Consider the following 21337-nt stretch of genomic DNA (forward strand, 5'->3'; position numbering starts at 1 on the left):
ATCATTGTGACCTTTTCCTAAGGGAGCAGGAGGGTTTCTTTTTAAACATCACAGCTAGTGATGTTACATAGTGAGTTTTGCAAATGCACTGCAGCAATTCATTAGTCCATTTTGGTCTTGGGCAAGATACTGGCTATCCACAGTCTTTGCCTGTAACTCTGCCTCAGCCCATCAGAATGCACATGAATTTGATGAAGATTGGATGCAGAAACAGTGTTTTCCATATCAAGAACGTGTTTTTGTTCTGACCCCATGGAATGCCTGAAGTTGTGAGTGAGAAACCCACAGAGGTTTAATCTCTGATTTGCTTTCATAGTATATTCTCAAGAATATTTTAAGTCTCAAGTTATTTCCAAAGTCGCCAAGGCATTACTGTCATCCAGCAGCTTGCCATCTCTACCTTAATTCTTGATATTACCTGGAACTGTGGTTGTCCCTGTGCATGCAATATCTTTAATGACACTAGCACTTACTTAATATTTAATGCTTCTAACATTACTGACTCTGCTCTGAAGGCTGCTGGGGATTATACCCTTAATGTGTTAGTATAGTGAATTTCCCATTTCAGTGGGGTTTTTGTTTTGTTTTGTTTTGTTTTGTTTTGTTTGTTTTATTTTCTTTTGTTTTGTTTTGGGTTTTTGTGGGGATTACTGGAGCTCCACAGAAAACAGTTCAGAAAAAAATTTGAAAATAGCACTGTGATCTTGGGACTAGATTTGACATTACAGATTGGTAATTTTCATCCTGACACCATTTTTAAAAAGCATAATAATGTGAAACATTTTAATTAGATCAAATTGAAATATAATTTGATGAGTGTATATGAATATGGTAAATAGATGTGATCAGGATTCTGTAGTGATTCATTACTGAGTTATGCCATGTAAAACAAGCATAATAACTCACAATGAACAAGTATTTCATTAATACTTGCATTTTTTTCTAAGTTGTACTCAAGCCAATGTTGTCTTCTTGAATCCCAGTAAATTCTGTACAAAGGTATTTGTGTGTAGATCCACATATTGGTGGAGAGTAAGATGTCCATCATCATAACAAAACTACATACTTGTAATGTACTCACTTGGAGATACACTAACATTTGTTATATGTCTGAAATACTTAACTTACTGGAACTATTCTTGTTAAAAAACCAAAATTCTGAGTGTTTACTGAAAAAAAAATAAATCTATGCACCCATGAGTCTGTGATTGTAATTTGTGTGTCTCTCTTTATGTTAAAGGTGCCTTTATTTATTGAATTGAATTGGAGGCTGCCTAAGAAAGGTCATCACTTTTGACTTCAGCAGTTAATAACTGCTTTAGGACAGTGAAAAGTTCCAGTAGTACAAGGATAACTGTCATAAAAAAACCCCATAGTATATAAAAATACGAAAAGAGACTAATTGCTTCATGTTATCATATCTGTAAATAGGCTGTTGGATCAACCACGTTTCAAACATTCTTTGCACTGCTGCTTTCATTATTTCTTGACAACGTAAGATCACATCAGAAATCCTACTAATGCCAAAAATGAGACCCAGGTTTTGAGTCATTATTCTATGCTCCAAGCTGGAAGAATCTATGCTAGGAAAAAACAGACAGCACAAACAGAAAAAAAAATGACTTTAACATACAGCCTGCAACAAAATTTTAGTTCTAGTTAGATGGAAAAGAAAGGATTATTCCTCAAAAGGGCAATGCCAATCATGTGAGCTTTTTGTTATGTGAGAGTTTCCATTGCTTAATAGGATTATTTGTGTGAAGCAAAGTTCCAGGAGCAGGTCTGGATTTTTTTGTTCTGCTTTTTTAAAAAAAGGTTTTTCCAGGAGACAAACATAATTTATAAATCTTCTGCAGGTTTAAAAACTGCTATGCACAAAATAGAAGTGGACTTGTTTTTCAGGCAACAGTTCTGTAGAGGTTTTTTTACCCTAGTTGCATAATATAAACTTACTGAGATAATAGAACTATGTTTGATTTCTCAGATGTATTAAAGAGAGAGGATTTAGTTTAGTATTTCTTTAATATTTTCCAGAACCACTTCTTCTTTCTCATAATGTAATCACTGCCTAGTGTCCTCCTGAATAGATTTCCTTTACTCTCACTTTGGACATCCTTTGTCATAGGGAAGTTCACTCTTTAAGTGATAACAGCCACACCATGAGCTCAATGGCCTTTCTGTTTAAGGTGGGACCTTGACACTTGCTTAGGGTACAGAATTCTTTGCCAGGTCCATACAGAGATATCCACCACACTGGTGGTCCTTTAGCCTGGGTAAAACTTCTATTATATTTTTGATGAGATAGTTTCAGTGCAGTTAGAGCCTATTGGGTAGACTGTGTCTGTACTGTACCTGAACTACTGAAGACTCAAACTCTGACAGTTTCTGCCTTCACTGAAAGATGGGAAAGGGGGCAAGATGTTGCTAGGGTGGTTTCTCCTTGACTTCCTAAGTTATGTTGGATCTAAGTCTTTTAAACAGTTTTTTTAGCAATGAGCATTGATTGTATGTTTCATTAGATGCATTCAAGTATGTGAGAAAACGTCCCATTTTTCATAACTGCTGAAATCATAGGAGCAGTGGTAGCAGCTGCAGTAGAGCTGCTGGTGAGGCTGAGTACAGACCTGCAGACCAAAACTAAATTCAAAGGACACCTAAAACTGGCAAAAGCACAAAGAAGGTTAAAAGTCCATGTACAGTGGAAAGAAGGCGGCCAAGAGTTCATAATACATGAACTGAAGCAAGAGACAGGAGCAGCAATTAAAGACAAGAGATTAGGCCAGAGCAAGGACCAAAAGAAAGCTAAAATGGAGACAGGAACTTAGCAGGAGGGAACTGGATGCAGCTGGGTGAAAAAAGAGGGCAGGAGGATCTATCATAATGCTGACTCAAGAGGAACAAGCAGAAACTGGAAATAGCCAAACAGTATCATAGAATACAGCGAGATGAACCGGTGTGCTTGGCAAATAGCCATCTGGTCCTGCGGTAGGACCCGCAAATCTCTTCCTGCAAATCTTGCCTCCCCTAGATCATCACAATTGTAACAACATGACTTAGAAATTAGACGGTTCCTTCCGAGTTCAAGTGTGTGATCTGTAAATATTATCCTCTCATTTTTTCAGATACATTGTGAAAATAATATAATTAATATTTATGAAGTAATCAAACGCTATACTGAAGAGCACCATAGAAAAATCTGTGGGAAAAGTAATGGCAGATTTCGGAGCTGGATTTGAGTACTCTGCAGTAAAGAAAGCATTTCAAACAACAAGGATAACACAAAATATTGACTAGCTGCTCAGTAAGTGAACAACATCCATATTGTGCCCTGAGGCAGGCATTCTGTTGGAAAAACAGTATGTGCTCATGTAATTAAAGAGTATAGCATAATATGCCCAAACAGTGGGTTCAGATAAAACTGGCACTACAGACTTCACTCTGGTATTTCATAACTTTGGAGGTTTTGACTTTACAGCTTTAAAAATGGCCCTTTATAACAGTGCAGACTGCACACAGTAAAGTGCTTGAATGCCTGGCATGGTTGCACCTCCCTACAGCTTCTCCTTAAAGAAGGAGTGCATGAGCTATTGACTTAGTTTCAAAAGTCTTGTGAGGCTGAAATGATTTGTCATATTCCTTCTACATATAATAGGGAACATGTCATGTTTTCTTTCCCATCTTTTGAGTGGGTCAGCAAGATTTAGCTGATAAGCAACCATTTGATTTACTTAGTTTTCCATTAAATAATCTGTAAGTGTGGTAATAAAACACCCTGTAAAATTAAATATTAATTCACATTTTTATATATACTCAAACTATCCAATTTAAATAAATAAATTTAAAAAAAAAATAATGAAAGCCTGGGCTGGAAAATGTGGGTGGTTATATTGTGTACTATTTTGTTTTGTGCTAACGAGATTCCCAGGAAATTATTTTCCTGACATTTTAATGTAAAGATCACATGACCTCTAGCATTAATTATTTCCATGAGCTAGTTGGCAAATGAGTCCTTCAGGGCCCATGACATCTAAAAGTAAATTAGTCCTCTGAGTTTTATATGATTGTTGGATAATATTTTAGCTGGGCCATTAGTTGTGGAAGAGCTAGTCTTCTCTAGTTTTTACAGGGAAAGGTTTTAAAACACCTCTGTAACTTTATTGGCCTTGTAACCAACTTGAAATTAAACATAAGGACCATTGCTTGATAGAAAGGCTTTAGTGTTTCCTAGCTGAGATTCACTAAAGCAGCACAGCACAATAAAAGGGTAGCACTGCAAAGCTTGCAGTATATGTTTATGTCTTTCTGCAATTTTCATAAAGCATAAAAGCAGAAGAATTTATATAATACAGTGGAAAAAATATGAGTGAATTGGAAAAGCATTATTTTGTATATAATTTTTTCTATATCTGACAGTAAAGGCAAAATTGTCACTTTTATAGTCTGCTTGATAAAACAATGATTTACTGATGTGAATTGTAGGAGAAAGAGCAAAAAAATCCCCATAGTTGCAGAAAATGGCAACGAATGCTGAAAGTTGCATTAAATGCTGTAAAGAAATACATGCCTTGGAATGTCTAGATGATAATGTATTACTTGTGATCCCAATCAAAATTCCCTGGATGGACTATCCCCAGAGCTTAGATGGACTATCCCCAGAGTTTGGGGTGTTTGGGGAATTCATTTTTCATCCTAACCAATAATTTATGACCATTTTTCGCCTGAAGAATCTTATGCCAGTGTTCAAATGGATGCAACAGAGACTTACACTCTAGAGTATCCTTTGAAAACGGGCAGGCAAATGTCGTCTGCTCAGTTATGTATGCTTATATTATTTTTATAGAGTCCTACTTAACTCTTACTTACTGAGCTGGGTTTAGCCTCATTACTAATGCTTAGTAGCATTCTTAGTCAGCAACTGCAAAACTTCTGACTTCAAGGAACAGTTAGAGAAAATGAAAGCTCAGTGGGTCAGAGATGGGAGGATATAGACCACCTGGATTCTAGTTTGCTGATTCAATTCTCACCCAGCTTGATTGCATTTGAAAGACATGGCTGTCTGTGGACTCTTTGACTTGTGAACAGCAACTTAATATACTCAAGCCTCTATAAGAAGTTTTCATGCTACACAAGAGAATGCTATATCTGGAATTAATTGGAAGTTTTGGCAGTCTGGCCAACGTTGTGAAGAAAATTAAGCTATTGCTTAAACCTAGATATTAGAAAAAGCCCAGTTGTCACCTAATGGCAGATTGCTGGTGGGGGAAGAAGGAGGAAAAAGGAATGAGGCAATTATTTTGTAACCTTGAGTATATTTGTATTATGGTGAAAAAATCTATTAGCTTTCTTCCTCCTGGTATCATGCTTCTAGTTGGGATCCAATCTATCTTCTCTCTAATCGCCATCACCTCTGACTGTGCTGAGCTGAAGCTCTCCTAGGAAAGGACTCAGTTTCCACCCTTCCAAGTTATTCTCCAAGGGTTTTTTCCCTATCTGATATTACCACACAAGAAATGATAGGGTGTCTGATAGCTCCATTTGTACCTACTGGTCAGGACAATGTCTCCTGGAAGGTAACCTTGATTTTCCCTTCAAACAGAATCTCTAAGGAGTCTCCTAACAGGTAATAGTAAGGATGCATGGCTATTTTGGCTTCAGGACAACTGCATGATATTCCAGGTTGGTCTATGAACATCAGTGCAGATATAACCCTTGCCGATGCATTTTGGCAATCCTTGTTGGACAGGTTGGGCAGTTCTTAACTGCCACAGCTAGGCAGGCCTGGGTACAGTGCAACAGAATTCATGTAAGCCATCCTGACACATAGACAGTCTCAGGAACAGGCAAAAGGTACCACTATTGATCAACTACATTAATGACTTGTAAGCAATTAATTGGGTAATGCCACAAATACCGCGATAGTCTATCACAATAACTGCAGATATTGCTTTGATTGATTGAATTTTTAGCAGCCATTGAAATTGCTGTATGAACACTACATCACATTTCCTTTCCTTTCATCCTATTTCGTTCTCCCACCTCTTTTGATGACCCTGCATTTGCTGTCCATCTCCTTGAATATCCTCGTTGCTGAGAGAATGTTCTACAACTCAAAAGATGAAGCTTTGCATAAATACAGATATATCCTGTTCTATTTCCTTACTTCTCCATAAGCCTGCTGGTACACTGTTTCACTGGAAGAACAAAATAGGAATAGTTCCAAGGCTGTGCTTACAGCAGGACAGCATGGGCAATGGCTGCAGGAAGAAAAGGGATGCTTTTCACTGCTCTTCCCATCAGTACTGGGCTCTGTGCGTGGGTCTGTGTAACGGTTTGCACTGGGAAGTTAAATGTTTTAAAGCACCTTTGTCCACAAAGGAGAAAGTTCACTATTTATGTAACATCATTGCCTATAATCATAGTCCTTTAAACACTCTCTGAGACAGTGATAGTGGTTCATAAGTAATGTTAAGCCCACTGGAGCATAGACGTTTTATGCTGTCCTAAGTCTCGAGGGTTAGAAAAAGTGCACCCAGCCTTTACTTCTGATCTGACCGATGTTGTTAGTGATATTTTCTCCACATTAATAGACTGACTAATTTCTTCATTAGACTATTATTCACAAATAATTACAGGTCACTTCTTGTAAAGTCTATGCTTTTGCATGAAGTGCATTAATCAGGCATCATTCTTGCTCTGAGATGCAGGGAAACAGATGGCTACAGCAATAGTAGGAATGACTGTCTCTAGCCTCAGCAGCCTGAATGTCTACTCAGTCAAGAAAATTACTTTATTATGCCCCTGATTTATTTGAACTTTGGCTATTTTGCCTCCAAAATGCACATGAATATTAAAGTTTTAAATCCAGATTTTACATTTGCTTATTTGAAAGAAAGGGTTTATTTCCATAAGGAAACAAACTATAATTCCTACACCTAGCTTAAAAGCTAGACTGATAAATATTTTCTCCTTTTGTCTGTTTGCAAAAAAGATACTATAGAGTGCAAAAGGAGTCTAAGAAGTCATTTGCAAAAATTCAAATTTATTATCTCATTCTGAGTTCGAGGCTTAACTCTGATGTTATTTGTGTGGTTTTATATTCTCATGACCTTATTAAGTTCAGTAGATTTATGTAGACTTTAGAATGCTGCTTTTTAGCCATATCTAATACAGCATGGGGACCTGCTCTCGATGAAGCCAACTGTCTAGGTTTATTGTTGAATTACGACTCCTCAGTTACCACACCAAGGGGGAGGTGGAAGGCACACTAGAAAAACATTGGGATTTCAGTGAGATAGAGAGCAGCTCTGTCTCTTCAGTGCATCTTCCGGGACAGTTCTCATCTGAGAAAACAAAGTCCTTACAACAACGGTGTCCTCTGGTCCCTGGCCTAGCTTTGTTACTGGTGATGTAAAAGGCTGTACTTGCTGTCCTTTAATCTTGGACTATGAAAAACACAAGCCTGCATTTTGTTGGTCCTTGTTCTGAAGCAGATGCCAGCTTCACAGCAGCCTTTCTTAGCATCAGTGGGTTCACAGATCTTTTCTTTTTTTTTTTCCCCTTAGAATTATACTCTTTAAAAAAAAAAATCTTCAAAGGACTGTACATAGATTAACTTTTAAAGACTACATAGTACTTGGTGGTATCTGACATTCCTATAGAAGAAAGGCTCATTCTTCACTGAGTTCTCTACAGCAAATAAAACTGTGCAGAATCAGAGGTAGTTGAACAAGGAATGTCAGAATTTTACACTCTTTTTCACAGGTGTAAATAACAATACACCTTGTGGAGAGCAGGCCTGCTAGTGTTAAACTTCCAGGCAGTTCATCAGAAAAGAGCCATTTCATTATAATGCATTGATTCATAAGGTAAGAACAACCTGTAAAGAAGAGACAGTTTCACAGAGTTCACACTGGCAGTGCTTATCCTAACATGACACTCCTTAATCCCAGGCAGCTTCCGTACAAAATGCCAAGGCAGCATTAGCTGGGGTCTGCACGAGCACAGGAGTTTGTGTCAGCTCACTAAGGGAAGGCAGCCTCTCTGCTCCTCCCGAAAGAGTGATTGTTTCATCAGGCACACTGAAGCTTAGAAATTCTAAGTCGCAACATGAACAATGGTTATGATTCCCAACCCAGCTGGTGCTGTCAGGCAAAAAAACCTGCAGTCATTTGAATGCAGCAGGATAAACACACTAGAACGCTAATTTGTTCAGCTACCGTTCCAGCTTGTTACCCATCTTTGGCAGATATAAGTGCTTAATTACAGTAGTGATGTCCACAAGTATCACAGAAGATGGTTTATCAGGTGTTTATAATACCAACAAGCATTATCAGACTGAAGTATAATAAGCAACATCTCAGCCCTCAAAAATTATGTGCATAATATTGTAAAACATAGTGACAAAAAATATTTTCTGTAGCATTTGCCATTTAGAGAAGTGGCAAGTTTCATTCTGCTGCTTGGATTATGGCAAATTTATGATGGGACCCATGCACGACTCTGGTGGGACCTGTGTGGTTTCTGCTCTGCTCTCCTTCTGGCAATTTCTTCAAAGGACAGAAGCCAAGAGTTTGTCAGCACAAACCCCTTTTGTTTCAGAGAATTCAGAAAAAAAATCAAATTGTAACTAAACCAAGTTTAGAAATTTCAAGATGCTCCATGAAATGGAATTTTCTGCTCAGCTCAATTTATTATGACATTTAATTAGATACTATTGATTATTACATTATTATTTAAAGCTAAAGAACAAGGCTATTTGAGCAGTGGTCTATAAAGCTTGCAGAGCACTGCTAAGCAGCTTGCTTGTGGACATTGCTATGGAGATATGACATGGTAGAAGCCTCCCTTCCATTTCTGCATTGAGTTACCCATTGTCAACAATTTTTCCATCCACATCCTCCAAAAAACTGCTGAAGGGCTTTCACAAAGAAAATAGACATGTACTTTATAAAGCCAGTTCTCCGGTCCCTCCTACTCTAATATTTGAACACACAGTTTGTTAATGAGTTAGAAGGAGGCAATTTATAAGTATTGACTTTGGCTGTCCAGGAACAGTGCCCCTTCCATCTTATTTTTATCCGTCCCTCCCCAATTCCTTGTGACAAATTTTCGGCTGCAAGTCTTTGTGGCAGGGATTGCAATCTCCCTCCTGCCATCACCTAGCAGGAAGGGGCTTTGCAGTTGACATCCAAGTGCTACAGCATTAATACTTTGATTAATACTTGATAACAAAATAGTTTTGTACTCCTTTCAGATGCTGGTTTCTGTGAAGGGCTACACAGTGTGGCAGCTGAACATTTGTTGAGATAGTCCCTTTGGAAACACGATTACTGAGCATAGCATTTTCACTAGAAGTGCTTGTGAATAATGTGCATTAATGAGAAGCTGTAGTACCTATGTTTATGTGCTCTTTATTCAGCTAATTCATGTTAACTCACTGTGAATACAATAAACCATGGCACAAGTTCTGCAGTCTGAATAATCCATGGTTAACAAGTAAATAAAAGACAATACCGCACTTCAACACACATCAGTATGTAAGTGTAACTCTTTTGACATTTATTGGAAAGATAATCATGTGTATCCTTGATTACCACCAACTTATTTATTACTTTCAATTAGTTAAATGTTCTCTGTCAAAAACCAACCCAAAACTTTAAAAACTGGGAATAAGTGGTAGAATTCAATTTGTATATTGATATGTTGGCATTTTGGTAAAATGCAGCTAACAAAAACATGGATACACACATATAATGTGTGTGCATACAATTAAAACATCTAAAAATCTACATATTTAGAAGATTTCTGGAAGTGAAGAAGCAGTTTTTCCAGTTAGATATTCTTCTGCCATATGAAAATGCTAGCTGCTGTGCTGATGTGCTTGTATATATGAAATTTTTAAACAATGAAATTAATGTAAACTTTTGCAATCAAGGCCTTTGTGTAGATTTTGGAAATAATTTGAAGAATTTTGACTAAGTAAATATACAGAAATGTAACCTGTGACACTGAAAAATAGGAGACGCTGAAAGGCAGTGGCTATCTAATTCACATAGAGTTAGGTGATTAATTACTAATTTCAGAAGTAATTAATACTGCTGAATGATCCACTAGCTGCCTATTTGCAATTTCAGACAATTTAAAATTCAAGACATCCATTACAGTTATGAATCCTGAGGATGTTGTATTTTCAATGAATTAACTTTTGAAGGCTAATTATACCTGAAAGATCTTAGTCTGTGACAACAAGAGATTTAAGTGAACTTCTCATTGACAAAATTTTACACACAGCTTGGGTATTACTCATTAGAACCCCAGCTAATAAAAAGGAAATATTATTGTATCCATCCTGTGCTAGATTTTGGTACATGTCTGAAAACATAAATTTCAGTTCAAGTGCTGTTGTTGTTTATCTCTGGGCAGACAGACAGCCCTAAATCAGTACAGCACTTAATTCTCACTTATATGCTATTTTCAGAATAGTGCTTTGCAGGCTTTGTGGGCATCCTTCAAATAGAGGTGAAGTCATACATACCAGGTATGCTCTGTTAATTATGAAATCAGACTTAAGTAAAATTCTCCTATCCTGTAAGTGGTACTAATTATTAAACTAATGTTTGCTTTGAAAATGTATCTTAAAGGAGGGTACGGTTTATCTCACCTGAAAGATGCAGGTCATTTTAAGCATTGCCAAATGCCGATGATAATTGTGTGGTTTCGACCTTAAGAACAGATATGAATACAAGTTAAATGGTACGACTGTTAAGAACAAAGAAAGGCTCTTTCCACACCATTAGGATGAAAATAAGGATTGTGGCTAGGGAGAAACCAGTCATATGGCCTAGTTTATAGTGCTATATTACTTCAATTTCCAGAAGAATAATCCTCTTGAAAGATGGCTCTTTACCAGGGGTATAGATACCCTGCAAATTATGATTCCCTTATTGTTGACAGAGATTTCCTTTCAATGCACTTTGTCAGTTGAAGAGCAGAGGAGCACTCCAGGTAGAGAGCCCACGTGTTATCTAAATACAGAGAGAGGGAGTTTTGGTTTCCTTCTGATGATTTTCTGTGCATTCAGGATAGTTCTTTGGTGTTTGAGGTTTTTGGGTTTTTTTTGGAAACAGACATTTGCACAGAATAATTCAAAGTAGAACAAAACAATTATGTGGCAATGTTAATCTCATCTAATATTCCTATTAATGACCTATTTTTAGACAAAACACTTATTATTATTGTACCTCTGCTATAAAGTCTTCTTTTATGATTAAGTGAATGGATCTTTCAAAATAAGCTGACACTGTCTGCATTTGGCACAATACAGTAATTTTGATTGCCTTTCTTTTGTTTCTCCTAAGAGCTATTTTTCATTTCTGCTTGAGACTAAGAAAGTCCTTTTATTTTAATCTGATTTCTTTTTTTTTCTTTTCTTTTTTTTTTTTTCTGGCATAGAAACGATCAATAAGAAAGCTGCCTCAATACCAGAAGAGAATGACCTTTGCATTCTCAGCTGATGATACTGCAGAAAGGTTTGACTCTGGTGTCAGGCTATTATTTCTCTGTATTTTCCAGCTACCTGGAATTTTCCTAATAAATCTATATATAAAATTAAATGAGGTCGTTTATTATAAATGAACACAGATGTCTATAGTTCTGCTTGAATGACAGCATTTTTCTTCAACCAAACATTATTTAGAGAGTCATTAGAGGTTTTACCAGGAAAAATTTTAAATGTAAAGAATGACTTGACAACTTGTGAGTACAGGTGTACAACAGCATTCGTTCTGTTTTGGTGAGATGGTCGAAATAACTGCACTCTTATCTAAGCCTTTCTGAACCAAATAGGTCCATATAGGCATTTCCTATCCTCCTTTCACCTTTAAAGATGTATGTTCCCAAGTTTAAATCTTTGCTTCACTCATTCCTATCATATATGTTATGTACAGACAAGAAATAAACCAGAGCAGTTTAGATTTCATACTTCATTCTTCTATTCATGATGCAGGTAATTTGGGATAAGCTGGCAATACCTCATGAAGCATTTATTCCCAGATTGGCCTGCTTTTAAAAATCTCTGCTTGCATTTTGCAATTGCCAAACAATAACGGCCATTTTTCTGTCTGTATTCGCATTTTATGGACCTTCACAGATTTACACAAGTGACTATATTTACTGCAGTTGTTATTTATATGCTGCCTGTACAGTTCCTGCACTGCTTATCTGTGGCACTTTCATAGAAAACATGAAAGGGAGAGCAAGTCCTCGGCTTGAACAGAGTAGATGATGGTTTGATAAATCAGGACCTAACACATCAATGCATTAGGAAATAATCCTGAGAGGAGAGACACTAGCTACAACACTGAGCTGCTCAGATTGCATAAATATAGATTTATGTTGTTGACTCTAGTAAAAATGTTGATGAAACGCAGGTATGCTAATTTTCTTTAGGCAGCGTTTGCCCCATAACAGCTAACATTACAACAATGTAAGAGGTACCTTTACAGCTCACCCCCCGGCTTCTGGGGGGCAGCAGCCAAAAAATTGATATTGTTTAGCAGAATATCAGTCACTGTATCCCAGCTTTGGGGGGCTGCAGAAACGGCTGGAATAACATGATAGCTGAGACCTTCTGCAAGCTTCTTGTGGCACTGCTGGATTTCACACATAGACCGTTTAACTATTTTCTTTCAATTTATTTCTTAATCATTTTAATTATGCTTCATTACATCCCCAAAATTGCCAAATGCTAATGCTTTTTCATGGGGTCATTCATTTTAATAAGCTGAGCATTGCACATACTGCAGCAAAAGCTGAACATTGGGCTATTTTACATTAATCATAAGTTTTAAGTTAAAAACTGCAAAGAAAATGTACATTCTTATCAGTTATGGCAAGTGCTTCCAAGTAATTTAGTAACTATTTTCTCAGATCAATTGTATTTATTTCTAGCTGTGCTAGCAACACCACAGCACTATGAACCTGGGAAAGTTCAGTTTCCTGAACAAATGACCTCCATCCTTGCGGCAGGCACACGCCTGTGGCACTGCAGCAGCATCGTTATCCACACCAGAACCACGGGGGGTTCAGGAAATCTTAAGGACAGTCAGTGGGAAAACTGCAATGTTGACTTGAACTCATTATTTTGTGGGAAGCCACCAGCTCATTCTGAGAGTGGGAGACAATTTCTAAGTTCTAAAAGTTATGGAGACCAACTGTGAGTTCTCTTGCTGACAAGATGAATTGGGCTCTTGTTTGTAAATTGGAGGTTCAACTCTCAGAGAAGATATTCAGCCAACTAAAGGTGGTGGAAAGCTTGCTTGTAATAGATTGCTTCTGGAAAAGTCAGCATTGTCACAGCAAATGGTAGCTGGCTGTAAATGCTTTATAATATTATTGTCTAATATAGTAGCAAAGTGTCAGTAGATCCGGACATCATAGTTATCTTTACTGGAGTTATCCACATACCTAGATGTAGAATTTGTGTGCAGTCAATGGAAGACTTGATGTATGGAAAGTTTTGCGATGGAGGTTTGATTTCCCAGTACTACCCTTTGGAAGTATTCCTCTTAGAGAAACAAAAGATCAGTCAATCTAGAATGACAAAACTTCATTATTTTCCATTTGTTGAAATTAAATACGGAGGTCAATCAAAGTATATAATTAGACTATAGCTTCAAGCCACCTCTTGTGGCAACTTGCAGAAAATACTACTTGTGCGTAAAACAAGTATATTTCTCTTCACAGAAGTAAGGTAATTAGCTGAGGGAAAATAATTAAAAAAAAGGGAGTCTACAGCTGTAATTGAAAAGGGACTGTGAAAGCAAAGAGTAGTATTCATCTCATCTTTATTGAAAATAATGTACTCTAAAAGTCAGCCAACCGGTTTAAGGTTCTTGTTTTGGGTCTCCCAGTAATCTATGGAGATAAGTGCCTCCAGAGTGCAGCTCACCCCATCCCATGGACAGATATCCAAGACTGGTGTGATGAAACAGTCATTCAGCAGGTGTCTGTCTGTCTGCCTGTTGGTAAGGGGAAAGGAGACAGGATGAGCAGCTCGAACTAGACACATGGATTTTTCATAAATAAAGTCAATCCTACAATAAGTGTTAGCATTTTGAGGATATAATGTATTTTGTCCCTTTATTTTTCAATATTATATTAGGTGACTTTTTGTGTTTGTATTATAAATTCTATAATAAAAAGGAAGAACACTTAATCCTACAGTAAAAAAATCCTCATTAATATTAAGAATTTCTGGCTTTTGTACTCTTGAGAGTCCTTTTATGTGCTTGTGTATGGACTGCAAGTCTAGATCCTGATATGCTGTCAAGGTTGAAGTCGGCATGTCTGGCAGCCTTTCTTAATTTTTGCCAATGCTTATGGCTTTTAACATCACTACAGTTTGCTGAATACATAAAGAAAAATTCAGAAGATCTATTTTTGCTCCAAACCAAATTCTTACATTTATTGACAAATTTTGCCAATTTTATATATTTGTTTATGATTTGCTTTCCAGTTACTTCATCAAATTGAAATGTGTACGAAACATAAAGTGCATAGTAGAGGAAGCAGCTGTAAAAGCTTCAGAGCTGTGATGGAAAAAAAAAAAAAAAAAGGCTCTTGACAGTGCCTCCAGAGTCTGTGAGCCAAATGTATAAAGTACCAATAAAATTCCAGTATTAGGCTGAATGCTGAAACATTTTATAGATTTAAAAATAACAATTAAAACAAAAACCTCTCAGCTTGAGTCATCTGAGAGAGACACAAAACAAACCACTTTTCCATTTTGTATATGTACATAGTACACCCTAACTTCTGCCTGCAGATCTTTCTCTAGCTTTTACTGCTGAATATTGTTTACCAGAAAGAGAAATACTTGTGACAGCGATGCTCTAGGAATTGTCATACTGAAATGACTGTTTTCCACAGAATGACTTTCCGTCAAGGCTATGCTTGGTTAATGGGAAGAGTGGCAGCCCTTGTTTTATGTTCCATCATTCACCCTTCCTCTAAGTGGGACGTAGTCTAGGAATCTTTCCAACTTTGAGGATGATCCTGACGGATGAGCCTGAGCAGTCGTTGCAATTTTGCCTGCATCATCTACGCCATATAGCATGTAGCATTAGAGCTTCTTTCTTGGGAAGCTGCCACTTTATTTGGCTGTTAATGGGTCTGTAGTACACGTGCAGTACAGCATCTTGTAAGTCCAAAGGACTTCACGGAGACATTGTTGCACACTTTGTGATTTATCTTAAAAAAAAAAAAAAAAAAAAGGAAATAATATTTTCGGATTGACTGGAAAACTTGTTCAGGAATACAGCAATTATCTCTTTTTCCAGTTTCGACCTGGTGGTACATTCACACTGGACCAAAGTCAACTAATTCTTATGTTTTGACCATCTTACGTGATTGTACAGTGCCTAGCAATTTTAGCTTTAAATTCTGAGTAATACTTTTAGATACAATTGTGGCGCACGACTAATATTCTTCCTCTGGAAAATGTCTATGTATGTTTCCTAAAAACACATGCTACAAACACATCCATTATGGTTAAGTAAAATAACATTAATTTACAATGTATGCATGTTGACTCATTAAAATAATGCAAACTTTTGCATAGCAGGTGCAGATTCCGCCCACTTTAAATGTATCAAGCCTATAGTTCAGATTTTATCCTTTGCTCCATGTGCACTGAAAGAAAGTAGAAGTCTGAAAGCAGAGTATCTAGAAGGCAATTTATAGCAATCACTCTAAAACAATACTTATGAATTGGCTTTCAGATGATATAAAGTGCATTCCTTGACTTTCAGTTATTTCTGTATTCATGCTGTATAAAATTGTATAATTAAAATGTTTTATTTATGGCTATAGAAAATTGCAGTAATACTGTTATAAGAACTAAATTAATGTATTTAATTTTTTTTTAAATTAATTTTATGTCAATGTAGTGTTTGTGGAGTGCATCAGACAGACAGCTCCAGAAGCTGTGCACAGAGAGGTTGCAGGCTGTGAACTTTCATCAGGGCCACCAGTCTTTCCTTGGGCACTCTGACCATGGCAGAGCCAGGGCCAGGGTTCATGGTGACATCCTGTGACAGGGACAGGTATCCATCATGGACATTTTGTGACAGGGACAGTTACGAACGCTATGGAATGAGTTGACAATGATGTCACAAGATCTGCCAATCACCTCTCAGATTATCATCACATTTCGTCACTATTGATGAAGGTCTCATTTGAAAAAGCAAATGAAGTCTTGGAATTAAGAGGTTATTATAGCCCAATGGACAAGATCAAGGATTTGGAGTGAGAAACGCAGCATACTGATCCCAGCTGTGCTCTGTAATCACTGCAGCACCGATGCTGAGGATTTGGGGGGAATTTAGGAGATCCACAGGTTTTATTCAGGCCATTTGCTCAGAGATCATTTTCACTGGGAACAAATGTTGAACTGAGTTATGTTTATGAATTGTTCACTTCTGATTCAATTCATTTCTCAGTATAATGACATTAGGAAGTCAGTTCTTGCTGATGTTCAGCTTCTATTTTTCAGCGTAAGTCTCAAGTACAGTGTACAAACAACCTTGTGCTGGACTGAGTTGGTTATTTAAAAAATTTTGTATCTGTATGTCATACTGCCAGGTCTGCTTCTGAAGGAGATTATTTAACATATTTATCTGGGAAATTAAAGAATAAATGACAGACAATTATCAAATGATGATTAGTGAGCAAAACCAATGCATTTCTAAAAATGAATAACCCCACAGGGCTGAAGTTTGTGAAACACCTGAAGTCTGAAAATATATTTGTCGAAAAACTAGAGATTTCCAAAATGTTTACAACTAATTTAGGAATAAAACTCTAAACATTACCGTTGAAGCTACTGTTTGAGGCCTATTCATGAGTATTATGTTTCTTCTGCATATTCATGCAAAGTCCTCATTTGCATGTAATAGCTAACTAATAAAAATAATATGCTCACAGTACTAAAGCATGAGGTTACTATGTTCATTTTCAGACTATATCTATCTCTTATTGCTTATTTTGGATGCTTTTTATTGGTATGTATATGACATTCAAAGAAATATACCATAATCTTTGCTTTTAATTTGGTAAAGTTACAGAAACTAGTTTTAGTGTCAGGTTTCTAATAACACTATATTTCCAATAATGCTTGCATTAATGAATTAATTGAAATATTAAGTTGCTGACACATTTCATATTTCAAATATTTTATAAATCAGATTTCATTAACATACTGATTAATAAAAGCAATACTTCTTATAGATTATTTATAAATCAGTTTAAACCTTTAATTTTCATTAACTTTCCACGAGATGTAGAAAATAGGTTATAATTTTATGAGATATATAATATTATGAGATATATAATGCCATATAAAGGTAATTGGTTACATTTGCCATCATTTCAGTCTAGTACCCACACGTGTTTACAGTGGCACACTCCTCCCTAAAGTTTTGTTCTGTCCCCTGACAGCAGAGCCTAGACATCCCTACTTTTGATGACATGCCAGAGCTCAGGTAAAGAACACTGCATATTTCTCATCGATTTCTGATCATTTTCTGTCTCTTCCCGTGCGTTTTGGTTTTGAACAGCTGATAATCAGGCAGATAGCTCTGTCTGGTCAGTTATAGTATGTGTGTCACTGTGATGCAGGAAACCGTGAAAATGGTCTTCAGAATGTAAACTGCTGCAGTGTTGTCTTTTTTATTTTGCGAGAAAGTTAAAAGCATCCCCAAGTCCTTTTGGGTCAGACAAAATATTTTTCTGTTATGATATTCCCGCTGATTTCAATGGGAAGCTTGGTTGCAGATGATTGGCAAAATCTGATGCTTAATAAGATTAAACGTCAAAGAGTAATTAGGCTCAGCTGCAAACACTTTCATGGCTGATCATCACCAGTTGAGGCATGCCTCGCTGACAAACATTTCCAGAGTGACTACATTTACTTACCCCAAGTCATATTCGACAGAAACAAAAATGCAGTTTTGTCCAAATAAAAAGGCAGAAGTTTTACTGATTATTTGGGCAACTGAGATGCATGTCGCTATCCCCTAAAACCAACGATAATGTTTCTAACTACTATGGCTAAAAGAAAGATGAGAATAATAATATTAAAAAAAACATAAAAGCTGTTTTTTACAATGTAGCTTTTGGAATTCTAATTAATTACTGATTCAAAAAGCTCAATTTTATTAGCTAGCATCTGATTATAGACACTTTAAAAGTGCACGATTGACTCAATTCATCCTTCAGTTTTTAACTTGGCCTTACTGAAGTCAAAAAAAGGCATTGCTTGGATAAATCCCTGGGGTGAAAGCAGAGGATCAGTTTATACAGAGAAATACAGAAGCAGCCTCTTGGACAGCCTGAGTACAGCATTCTGACTGACCAAGCCTACGTCAGTGAGAAAACACATCACTTACTTACCCCATATTTATGTGCAGACATTCACCCACCTCCATCCAGGTTACTATCCACATGTAGCTTAGCACAAGGAAGAGGAATGAACCAATGTTTGTAAGGAAGAAGTGAGCCAGACCCGGCTGAGGTCCAAGGAAATCTTGTCCCTGTCATTCCTGCATTTTAGGGTATTTTCCTCCTGAGAGGGGTGAAGGCTATACCTGTTTAGTTCATCTCAAAGGTATAATTGTCATCTGTTTGAGTGTGGACAGATACTGCATTCTGCAAAGCAAATACTAAACCAGACGTCAGCCTGACAGAAACCAGGGACACCTCACTGGCACAGTACATCTCTGTCCCTAAGACTAACGCTCTTGGTATGGTCCTCCTGGCCCTGATGTCAAATGCTTTTGGGGTTTTTTTTGGCCACAAGCGTGCTTCCACTGAGCGAAACAGAGCAAGGCTGAGTGGAGTGTAGGACCTGTCTGAAACGATGAGCTGCTGCCCCTATGGATGCAGCAAAGCTCTGACAAGGCAGCAGGTCCCAGCTATCAATTAATTTTTGGGCTCTGAGGAAGATGCTGCCTTGTGCTAGGGCTAACTACTGACAAGCAGCTGATAAACGGTTCTTTGCATCCATGCAAAGTAGAAAAAGCTGAGTACCACTATTAAAGTGGACAGGGCATCCAAAATGGAGCATATTTACTTTAAGGGGGGGGGGGGGGGGGGGAAGAAAAAAAGGAATAACTTACTATTCAGAGGAAAAAGGAGCTGTATAGCAATACCAAATCACCTTAACTAAAGCATGTGGCTGCTTAATGCATTTGCTCCTTGGTATTGCCTTTGACCTATTAGGTTTCCCCAGTCCAACCTACTGGGAATGGTAGGGTGAAACCTTTTTCCCTCTATGCTGAAGGCAGCATCTCATCTGGAATGAAGCTGAGACTGGGATGTAGTTTTTAATATACTTAGAACTGGCGGGATTAAGAGCCCTAAAGTTAGAGTATGCTGTTTATCCTTGGAGCAGGTAAAGTAGGGGCAGCATTTATGGCTTTTCTGTAAAATTTAGTTCAGCAGCAATAAAGCCTGTTCTGTTAAATAGCTAATAAATATTTCTGAAGGCCACTTTTGGGGGCTCAGTGTAAAATATAGTGTTAAAATAGAAGGCCATAGCTAAGGAAGAAAGGAAAATAAAATTCCATGCCGAAATTCTGCACAGTGAAATCCTTTGTGTAGTGGTGTACACTTGGTCATGGATGAAGAGACAAATACATGTATGCTTGCAGACTCCTTTGACAAAAGACAGAAAGATCGCTGCTGCTTATCTAAACCACTTGCAAAGATCTAAGAACTTCAGATCGTAAACCATTTTTTTTTCCATTATGCCACCCAAGTATGAATTTTCTTCACCCAAATAACATCCATTTATAACTTCTTATAATCTAGCTGTTGGCTGAAGACCTGATGATAAATACCAGTTTGGATCTTACTCTATCCAGCAGAGGGCACCGATATGCACATACAGCATTAAATGTATATTAAAGGATTTTTTGACAAATGCTTCTTCAAAAACATTAATTAGAAGTCTAATTGTATTAGTACTGTTAATATAATAAGGCATGTTTGGTATTATAAAAGTTATTATTTCTAGGCTTTTGTGTCAGTCATATTATTACTTTCTCTTACTAGCTAATGATTTAAGTGAATTTATTGAAAAAAAACTGTATTAGTCCAGTAGTGCTATTTTACCTCTTTTGCCACCTAAAATGCATACACTAAGCTTTTTCATCAACACAGTTTTGAAGGAGAATCATTTAAGCATAAATAACTTTAATAAAATAGAGTGTCTTGCTGAAATCAATACTAAAGCACTGATTATGGCAAGCAATATCCTGTATGCTGTTTCCAGATAAACAAATACAATGCTAGTACAAACTTTCTGCAGTTCCCATACTGTGGAAATCCATGGCAGGGTAATTTAAATAATAAACAGCTGAGCATGATCACTGTGAACAAACTGAGTTTATTTCTGACTTTATAGAAGTATGTGAATAGGTTGAGACCATCGCTTTCTCCACCCAAATATACTGAATATGCAAATTACCAGGAATAAAATGGAATTAAAGAAGACGTACAAATCTCATGAAACACCTCATGCCTAGTTCAAAAGATAACATAAAGATGCAACGTGGTTTTGCTGTTTAAGTAAGATCCAAACATTATCCACACATTATCTAGTCTGTGTGCATTAAGACCGGCTTGAGCAAGTGTAGCAGGTGAACTTTCATTTTGGGAGGCTGAGAGTAACTGGCCTTTCATAACCCTTCTGCTTTGAGGAGTTGAATGCAGTTTCTGAGTTAACTAATCACACTGTAATTAGCAACAGATATGCAAACTCACATGTAGAGAAATTGGAACACAAGTTTCATTAATCAATTCATTAACTCATTTTTCATGAAAAGAAGGAAAAGAAAATGCCTGATGTTATGAACAGAAATAAAGATAGAATCAAGACTGCAGCTCAGTAATAAAAGGCTGCAAATCACTGGACTCAGTTTTGTTTTCATCAAAGTCAATGGCAGCATGTGATGAAGGTAGGAGTGGGCCGTAAGAAAGTATGAATTTTCTCTGCTGAGGCTGAATTAAAGTTAGCTCAATCAGTATTTGAATGAATGGGGAATTACAGTTTTCACAGGCACTTCATGTTTGCTGATCATTAAATGTCCTCACATGGAATTACATGGGCAGAATATAGCAACAGCTGTAATGATCAGTGTTTTCTCTCATTGCTATTAATGTCATTACCTATCTGCTAAACAACTGTTCCTAAAAGCTGTGTTGGCTATTATAGCAAATGGTCTCAAGCAACTGCAGAATGGCTGGCTAGGCTAATAGATATTTAGTTCTGCTGTTC

This window comes from Balearica regulorum, chromosome 3 (assembly GCF_011004875.1).
Source record: "Balearica regulorum gibbericeps isolate bBalReg1 chromosome 3, bBalReg1.pri, whole genome shotgun sequence".
NCBI classification, from domain to species: domain Eukaryota; kingdom Metazoa; phylum Chordata; class Aves; order Gruiformes; family Gruidae; genus Balearica; species Balearica regulorum.